The sequence below is a fragment of the Vombatus ursinus genome, unplaced genomic scaffold, assembly GCF_900497805.2.
Source record: "Vombatus ursinus unplaced genomic scaffold, bare-nosed wombat genome assembly UNPS02015255.1, whole genome shotgun sequence".
NCBI lineage: Eukaryota > Metazoa > Chordata > Mammalia > Diprotodontia > Vombatidae > Vombatus > Vombatus ursinus.
The window spans coordinates 39,628,837-39,638,624 of NW_020955033.1; the positions used below are offsets into that span (position 1 = coordinate 39,628,837).

General features: G+C 37.9%; 1 protein-coding gene and 1 pseudogene across 2 annotated transcripts in view; one reads left to right on the forward strand and one right to left on the reverse strand.

The window, feature by feature from the left end:
- LOC114031799 (guanine nucleotide-binding protein G(olf) subunit alpha) overlaps positions 1-9,788 on the forward strand; it is a 375,339-nt gene that overhangs the window by 272,460 nt on the left and 93,091 nt on the right. The window lies entirely within an intron of this gene.
- On the reverse strand, positions 5,637-6,224 carry LOC114031800 (annotated as a pseudogene).

Consider the following 9,788-nt stretch of genomic DNA (forward strand, 5'->3'; position numbering starts at 1 on the left):
AGTGTTAAGTGACTTGCCTAGGGTCACACAGCTAGTAAGCATCTGAGGCCAGATTTGAACTCAGGAAAGTTATTCTTGACTCCAGACCCTGCATTCAGTGCACTGTGCCACTTAGCTGTCTTAGATTGCTGTAACAACCTCTTAATTAGTCTCATTCTAGTTTCTCTCTTAGCCATTCCATCCTTCATGCTGATGTCAAATAATCATCCTAATTCAACGATCTAGTACAGTGGGGATGTCGTTTGTTCTTCATTCTCAAAGAGGACCATGACGTCAAGGAGATGATGACATGACTTGCAATTAACTTTGATTTGAGTGAGGGAGGGCTGTTCAAGGTCACCAGCCTCACTTTGTCTTCCAGAGCTATCTGGGTCCAGTGGCCAGATATCAATCAGGACAACTGGAGATGGCCCAGGATACAGTGGGAGACCTTGGCCCCTTTAAGTTAAGGTCTTTTCAAGTTCTTACTTTGAGTGAGGCAACATTCAGTGAATAGACCTCTTTAAGGAGTGAGTCAAGGGATGGACTCTTTAATATAAATAAATAAATCAATAAATCAAAGTTGAATGGGAAGACCCTCAGGGTTGTTGGCCAAAAGAGAAACAGTTATTGTTTACAGTCACTCTGAGCCTGGAGGGCCCAAAAAATAACCATTAAGTGGTACTTGGGCAGAGACCTATTATTATCCAATCCATGAGATCCCTAGTACATTGGGTTTCAGGCTTGGTGTTTGAGAAAGAGATCTAGCCAGTAAAACCCAAGCTACAGTGGGGATATGGCACAATGGAAAGAGCTCTGGCTCTAGAGTCAAAACACCTGGGTTCAAATCTCACCTCTGACACATATTACCTGAATAAGCTTGGGCACATTACTTAACCTCCCTGGATCAGTTTCCTCACATATAAAATGAGGGGCTTGAGCCAGAGGGCCTCTAAGATCCCTTCCAACTCCAGGTGATGATCCTATTTAATCACATCACTCCGCTGTTAAAGAACTTCAATGGTTTCTAGTTGCCTACTATGCAAATTACTTGCTTATTAACTTTTACATGTAAGAAATTCCACAATCTGACTCATTGTTGTTGTTCAGTCATTTTTGAGTTGTGTCCAACTCTTCATGACCCCATTTGGGGTTTTCTTGGCAAAGATACTGGAGTGGTTTACCATTTTTCTCCAAGTCTGACTCTAACCTACCTTTTTTCCCGTTTTCCATGGTAGTTCCTTTCTAACACTCTTCATACACTTCAGTGTCTGGTATTTTATACATTTATACCGTACCATACTGCATTTATTAACAGCTTGCTATGTGCCAAGCTCTAGGGATACAAATCAAAGAAACATAGCCCCTCCCTTCAAGAGCTTGGAATCTTTGAGGAAAACAATATCTAAGATGAGAAGACTGACCATCAAAGAGATGAACTGAATTATCAAGGCTTGTACAAGAAAGTGATAATGTGAGGATTAGAACCCACATCTCCTTTATCCCACTCAAGAGCCTTTTGCGATAAAGGAGAGGGGAAAGATGCAAGGCCAGGAAAAGAAACATTTTTCAGTGACTGTCACTGCCAGCACCAACATTTTCTCTTTCTTCTACCAAACTTTTACTGTCTCTTGTAATTTGTTTAAGGGTATGTTCCTCTGTCATGAAAATGAGTTGTCATAGTGAAACACTGAAAATTCCCTCTTGTGTCATATGCTGGGACCCATGCCTGACTTTTTTACTTGAAGATACTACAGAAGCACATCTGTTTATTGTAACAACAAGGACAGGGTCCCAGAGACAGTTATTGCTGTGGGCTAAATGACATTAAGCTGAGGTCTGGAACAAGGAAAGAGATATCATTTAGATAAGATGTAGTCTCTGCTTTCATGGAGCTCACATTGGCAATAAAAACAGCAGTGAACATTTATATAGTGCTTTAATGTTTACAAAGTGTTTTACCATAAATACACAGTAGTACCTAAGTGCAGAAGAAAAGGGTGAGCAAAGTGCAGTTTGAAATACAAGAGGAGAAAGGGGATACTTTCTGGGTGATTAGTTAAGGTTTCTTTGAAAAGGAAGTATTTGAGGGATTTCGTTCCAGGAGCTTAAAAAAATTAATAGGCGTTCAACAGGTAGGAAAAAGGAAAGAAAGAAGGAAAGAAAGAAAGAGAGAGAGAGAGAGAAAGAAAGAGAAAGAAAGAAAGAACATCCTTGGCATAGGGGGCAAAGTGAGCAAAGGTACAGTAATGGGAAAAAACATAGCACTTGTATTGGGGTCATCAAACATGATAAACTGGAAGGTCTCTGGGAAAAGAATGACGTGACCAGATTTACATTTAAAGAAGAGAAATTTAGCAGTGGTATAAACAGGTAATTAGTGCAAGAAAGAAAAAGCACAGATATCTTTCAGGAGGCTCTTGAAATCATCTAGCCAGCTAGCTAGCAATATGGGCATATACAAGGGTGGTGGCAGGAAGAATAAAAAGATGACTGGATGTAAATAAGATCTGGTAACTGATTGAGAAGCCAATCATGTTGATTACCTTGATTCTTGTCCTTCTTGCCCTTCCTACCATCTGCTTTAACTTTGTTTTGGGGTATATAAGAACAATATTTTGAATAAGTCATCTTTCTCTAATTTCTTTGCTTCTAAGGAGGATGAAAAACAAGAAAACGTAACAAAGCAATGCAATTCTGAGTAGGATTTGGGGCCAAGAATGAAGAATTGACAAAAAAAATTCAAAGCAGAAGTTGGTTTTTTAGTGTGTCTTGGAATCCTATTCTGTATTCTTTCTCCTTTTTTCCATTATATTCTACGTATTAAGTCCAATCTCTGACTTATGCTGGCTTTGTGACCCTGGACAACTTATTAGGTACCTTTCTGAAACTATAAATTGAAGAACCATTGCTGATTTTCATTGGTAGGGGCAATTCCCTCAACAGGAGCTCCTTACAACTAGGAAATCACAGATCTTAGTAAAAAAAAAAAAATTAATTTAAATCATACTTAATAGTTTCTTGAACCTCTTATAGTTTACCTTCATAAAAGGTAAATGGCAAAGTTAGGACTCAGAATTTTAGAATTTCAGAGAAGGAAAGATCTAGGGGACCTTATAGTTCATTTTCTCAGTCTTCCAATGTGTTCTAGTTCTTGCCCTGTCTTTAATACAGTTGTATGACCTCAGGCAAATCATTTACCTTTCTGTGACTCCATTTCACCATCTGCAAAATTTGGGGGAATGGACTTGATGATCTAAGGTCACTTCCAACTCTGAAATTCTTTGATTCTTAATTCCTCCATTTCGGTTCTCTCGAATCTTGAATTTCATTGTCAGAATACTAAGTTTCTAGTGTACATATTTTAACCTCCATATCAAATTATAAACTCCTTTAGGTCAAGAATAGTGTCTTATTCTTTTTATTCCCAGGGCCTAAAGTAATGTTTTATAGATATAGTAGGTACTTAATGTTTATTAAAGTTAATACATAGTCATTAGTTAATGTGGTGTTTGTATGTAGAATAGTAAAACATTAGTTAAAAAGTATGCAAAGCTAAATACATAGTAGAAGTTTATAGTCAATGGTTTTGTTCCTACTTCCTTAGATACTCAGATTTTTAAGAGTTTACCTACACATATATACATACATACATATGTATACATACACACATTATATATATATATATATACACACACACATATACACACAAATGCATATAGTTCAACACATTGCATTTGGAATACAATTTTTTAGTCCAGTTTAGACATGATCCATCATTGCTCCTTAATACTGTACTATTGTACTAACAAAAATCATTAAGATGAAAATGTATTTTTGTTTTGAAGGCATTCATAGCTTTCAAACAAATACCTTAAGATGATTCCAAGGGACATTTTTTCTTCTCCACTGCATTTTCTTATGTCCATCTTGCATTCTCAGCACCAGATCCTATGGAGAATTTCAATTCTTTGTTATAATATTATCACTTTTTCCATCCCTCTCAAAAGGAAGAGAATTTAAGTTCAGCATTTACTTTTTCCAAAATTCTTGTTGTGGCAATTGCATTTAAAAAATCACAGAGATTAAGATTATTTTATCTTGTGACAGAGAAAGAGGATGTCCTTTGAAGATAAATACTAAATATAGTCCACAACATGATAGAAGAAGTACTATTTTAAAAATCAACAATGCAAAAATAAGTTAATCTTTGCTAACTTTATCCTCTCCAAGAGAAAATATATTTATTAAATATAGTTTGAAGTATATATTATCTACAGAACATCACTGTTAGAATCTCAAGAAAGAAGAGGTAATAACCTTCTTTCAAGGTGATGTTGATGGTTTTTTTCTATTTGTCTTCACATAGTATAGTGTCAAGAGAGTTGGATTTGGAATGTCAGGGATGGAATTCCAGTAAAGGCTCTGTCACATACTACCTGTGAGGATTTGAACAAACTGTGGCTGTTCATTCAGTCTGTTTTTTCATCTGTAAAATGAGGAGTTTGGACAAGATGATCTCTAAGGACACTGCAGATTCTAAAAAGCCATTGAAAAAACTATGAAATCTATTCTGGAAGCTGGTACTGGAATTCATTCTGTGAAAGATACTAAGGAAGCACGAGTGTCTGTCAGGGTATTGTTCCCCCGTATAATCCTATTGATATCTTTTTTGGGGGGTGGGGACAGGAGGGAACAACCTCCCTAATTCAGGAAATAAGGGTTATTAATAACCTGTCTTGTCCTCTTTTTCCTTTGTTAAAAAAAAATAACGAAAAGGAAGTAATTTGGGTTCTTTACATAAAAATCTTGGTTTCATTTTTTCCTCTAAAGATTGTACTACCAGTGAAGAAAATCTACTTCAAAACGATTAAAACCAGTTCAGTTGTGTGGATTGCAAACCTTTCTGAGCAACAGAGTTTGTTGCTCAGAACTTTGCAGTTTTACATAATAGCAAGCATTTGTAGAGCATTGTGAGGTTTACAAAGTGCTTTACATAGATTATCTCATTTGATTCTCAGAACTCCCCTGTGAGATAGGTGCTATTATTGCCCCCATTTTACAGGTAAAAAAAACTGAGGTTGAGAGAGGTTAAATTACTTGACCAAGGTTATACAGATAGTAAATTTCTTTTTATATTCCAACCCTTTACTTTGCTGTTTCAAAAATAGTACTTACACCAAGACTGTTCCCCAAAGTAACTGCTGATGCTAGAAGCCCCTCCCCATGACCTTGACTCAGCTGTTGTGACTTCCAGCTATCTAGGTGATGAGATTTTGCTACGACATGTGGCCCAACAGTTTCTCATTTAAAGATTGCAGTAAATGATTCTGTTTGTAATCTCTAGCCCCCAAAAAACTATACATGAGTTTACGAACGTAGTAACATATAAATAATGAGAGCCTTCCTGCTTAAAGCTTCCATGGGAGTCGCCGCTTGAGAGTAATTCTGGAAGGAAGCTGTCCCCTTACATGGAGCCCCCAAAGTGGCTTGGTCTATGCAAGTGTCATTGGGTTCTTGGGTGCTTCAAATTTCAATAATCAGTCTGCTATTGTTTTGCAAAAATAAGAGTCCATGGATGCCTGTGCAAGCAGAAATCTGCCTGCTGAGATGTCACTGATAAGTCGTCACTCTGGTTCATACTTTTGCTGAAGGATTCATTTCTTCTCCTGGCAGTGTTTCTAGTGAGCAGGCCAATCCTTTTGCTTGCAATGAGAACCACAGTACCTGACCACCTGACACCAGTCACAGACGCTGAATTCACGTAGCTGCTTTTCAGCCGTTGTGCATGGGGATAATGGCATTCATAGTATGTGTAGGAATTCCCTTCTGCCACAGCTTCATTAGTGTTATAATAACGAGTAATATTCTGGAAGGGGAACCGTTCTTCAGTAGGATCTGTGGGAAGCTGCTGAATTGCTCCGTTCCCTTTGTTTACTAGAGATTTCTTCTGTTTTGGGTCTCTACCCCCATGGCACTGTCTAGTCAATTGTCCACGGTTACATTAAGATGTACCACCTGAAGTCCTGAAACAATCCCTCCCTTAAATGTCCAGATCCCCTTCCATGGTTTTTGTCAAAGGCATAAGCATATATTTTAGCACCATTTCCATCAATGTCTACTTCCATTCTTGTCTCCAAAGAGTAACTCTCTTCCAGTGGGATGGCTTGTTCATCTATCAATGTGTACTCTGTCTTCCCGGCCACTCAGCTGAGTCACCTGGTGCCCATCTTAAAGTCAGTCATGGTCAGGGTCTCCCGCTTGTAGCCGCCACCACCATTCCTCCCTCCCTTCTTCCCTCAGGCTAGCTAAGGCCCTGGCCACTGTTGCCACCACCACCTCTTCCCTCCTGCTGGCTGGGGCCTGCCACCAGATAGTAAATTTCTAAAGCAGAATTTGAACTGAGGTCTTTCTGGGAACAATTTTCCACGTCTAGCACTCTATCTACCCTGCCACTAGTTATAATCACTCTTTTGTCAAATCTTTCCTCTTTCTAAAATCATGCCATGGGGGCAGCCTGGCATGTTTCTTCATGAGCCAGTTTCATAATCAGAAGATCTTGATTCAAGACCCTCTGACATATACTGGCTTTATGACTCTGCACAAGTTATTTAACCTCTTAGAGTCCCAGACAACTCTCTAAGACTATAAGTTGTGTAACAGTTGCAGCTCTGTGTTGATTGGGAGGGAGGGGTTCATCACCAGGAATTAGCTACAATCAATGAAATCACAGGGTCAAGAAGTAATTTAAATGTATAAAGGTAACAGCATTATGAATCAGTTATTCCGTACCATGGTTTTAAGACATTGACATTATAAGAAAAAGTCTGGGGTAACTCTGTTTTTCCAAAAGATCAGAGACTGAACAAGTGTATTAGAAAGTTATTAGATGTAGACCACATGGTTTTTCTAAACAGGGTCAATAGGGTAATGAATTAAGTAATACTGAAGTTGCCCCCTGGTGGCACAGAGATTATAGCCATAAAGAAAAAGTGGGTCTCATAAACTGATGCAGACGACAATCATTAAGAGATATTTAGGAAGCAAAACTACTCTTTTAACTAGTTAGATTTTGATAAATTTTGTCTTCACAAGAAATATACTCCAATTTTTATACAGTCTTTTAATTCTCTGATTGCAAATAAAACCAAATAGTAGCATGCAATTTTCATTCTTAGTTTCTGCTTGACCCTTACTTGTTTAGTAAGTAAGCATTTATTAAGCACTTATGTGACAGGCACTGTGCCAAGCCCTGGAGATACAAAGAAAGGTAAAAAACACAGTCCCTTCCTTTAAGGAGCTCATATTCTACCAGAGAACACAACATTCAAATAACCATGTACATAGATAATATATATATTGATTATCTCAGAGGGGAAATGATAGCAATGTAGAAGGTGGCATTTGAGCTAAGTCTTGAAGGAAGCCAGGAGGCAGAGATGAGAAAGATGAGACCATGGGGGGAAAGCCAGTAAAAAGATAGGGAATTGAGTAATAGAATGTGGTATTCAGAGAACAGCAGGCAGGCCAATTGTTGATTATAAACTACATAGATGTAGTAAAGTGTGTTAAGACTAGAATGGCAGGAAGGAACCAGTTTTTGAAGGGTTTTAAATGCTACACAGAAAAGTTTAAATTTGACGCTAGAGGTAATAAAAAGTCACTGGAGTTTATTGCTTAGGGCAGGGGCAGGGCTCATGGTCATACCTACACATTAGTAAAAACCATCCTGAATAGAGCATAGGTTGGAATGGGGAGAGACTTGAGACAGGGAAGTCAATTAAAAGGTTGTTGAAAGAGTTTAGGTGAGAGGCACTAAGAGCCTATATCAAGATGGTGGCTATGTGAATAGAAAGGAAGAAATACACATGAAAGATGTTAGGAAGGTAGAAACAAGACTTAACAACAGATTGGATATACAAGGTGAGTGTGAGCAAGAAGTTGAAGATAGCAATGATATTACAAGCCTATGCCTGGGAAAGGAGTGGTACCCATTACAGTATTAAGAAAGTTGGGAAGTGAGAAGTGTTGGACTGAAGGATGCGGTGTTGAGGTGAGGAAGATGAGTTCTATTTCAGACATAATGAAATTGAGATGCTTGTGGGGCATTCAGTTTGAAATGTTAGAGGACAGTTGTTGATGTGGGTCGGAACTCAGAAGAGAGGTTAGGGCTGCATTTATATGTCTGGGAAGAATCTGCACAGAGATGAAAAGAACCTGTTGAGAGCTAATGACATTAGCAAGCAAGACAATATAGAACCAGGAGTTCTTACTCTTGGATCTAAAATTGGGTGGGTTTTTTTTAACATTTTGATAACTGTATTTCAATATAATTGGTTTCTTTTATAATAATTAATTGCATGTATTTTAAAGTACTATTCTAAGAATGGATCCATAGGCTTAAAACCACATTGCCAAAGGGGTTAACACATAAAAGGTTAAGAACCTTTGGTATAAAGGGAGAAGAAAGCCCAGGTCAGAGCTTTGGAAGATACCCTTAATTAATAGACCTGACCTGGATGAAAGTCTGATAAAGAAAATTTAGACAGGTGGTAAGAAAAGCAGGAGAAAGCAGTGTCACAAAAACCTTGAGAGAATATCCAGGATGAGATGCTAATCAATACTGACAAAGGCTACAGAAAGGTCAAGAAGGATGAGGCTTGAGGAAAGGCCATTGGACTTGAAAATCCAGAGATCATTGATAACTTTGGAAAAAGCAATTTCAGTTGAATTATTTCATCAGACTGCAAAGGGTTTTGAAGTGAGTGAGAGGAAAGAAAGTGGAGGTACCTAGTGTAGACAGCTTTTTCAAGGAGCTTATCAGAAAGGAGGGGGGTAGATAAAGAATAATAGCGAGCAATAATGGTTTTATCAATTGAGTTATTTTTAAAGGATCAAGAAGACCTGAGAGTGGGAAGAATTGAGACAAAAGAAAGGAAGAAGGAGTCAGTAGATAGGAGAGAGATTGAAGATTAGACAGAGTGGATATGATGAAGGAGGAAATCTCTAGAGGGAAAGGGATGGGATCAAGGGTATATATTGATGGGTTTGCCTTAACACGGATAAAAGGGCCACCTCTTCATGTGAGATGGATGAAAAGGGAGATAATGGGAGATGTGAGTAATGTGAGATGAGGAGGGAGAAGGAGGTGCTCTCAACAAATGGCCCTTATGGTTCCCTTTCCTTATGTGCCATACTTTTTGCTTTATAAGTCAAAGTAGAAAGTACCATAAAATTGCTAGTCTATCAGATGTCATCCAACAAGGGATATATTTTAGGAGCAGCTGACTTTTGTCATTTCTTATAACTTTGTGGTTCTGATAGTCTATGTTTTTTGTAAAATTGTGTATATATTTTAACAGAACCATAGCTCAAATCACTGGCAGGCCAATTCACTGTTAAAGTATGGATTCCCTACCCAAAGTGTGGAATCCATCTGGTCTGGTAATTATTAACCCAGGGTCCATGAACAACCTCCTCCAATGTCTGGTGGATAAGAGAAAATTTACATATTATTTCAATACAATTAGTCTTCTTCATACTATTTGTTCATTTAAAGAATTATTTCTGAGGAATCCAAAGGTTTCACCAAACCGCCAAAGGAATACATGATACAAAAAAGGTTAAGAACCCCTGGTCTAGTAAAAGTGGGAGGTTTCATATTCCTCTAGATTCCAGGTGATTTCAAGAAACATATTTCAAAATACACTTGTAATAAGTAACTTGGATTCTTTTTTTAATTAATTTGTTTTGATTTATCAACAATCACTGCCATATGCTTTTGAGTTTAAAATTTTTCTCCCCCTTCC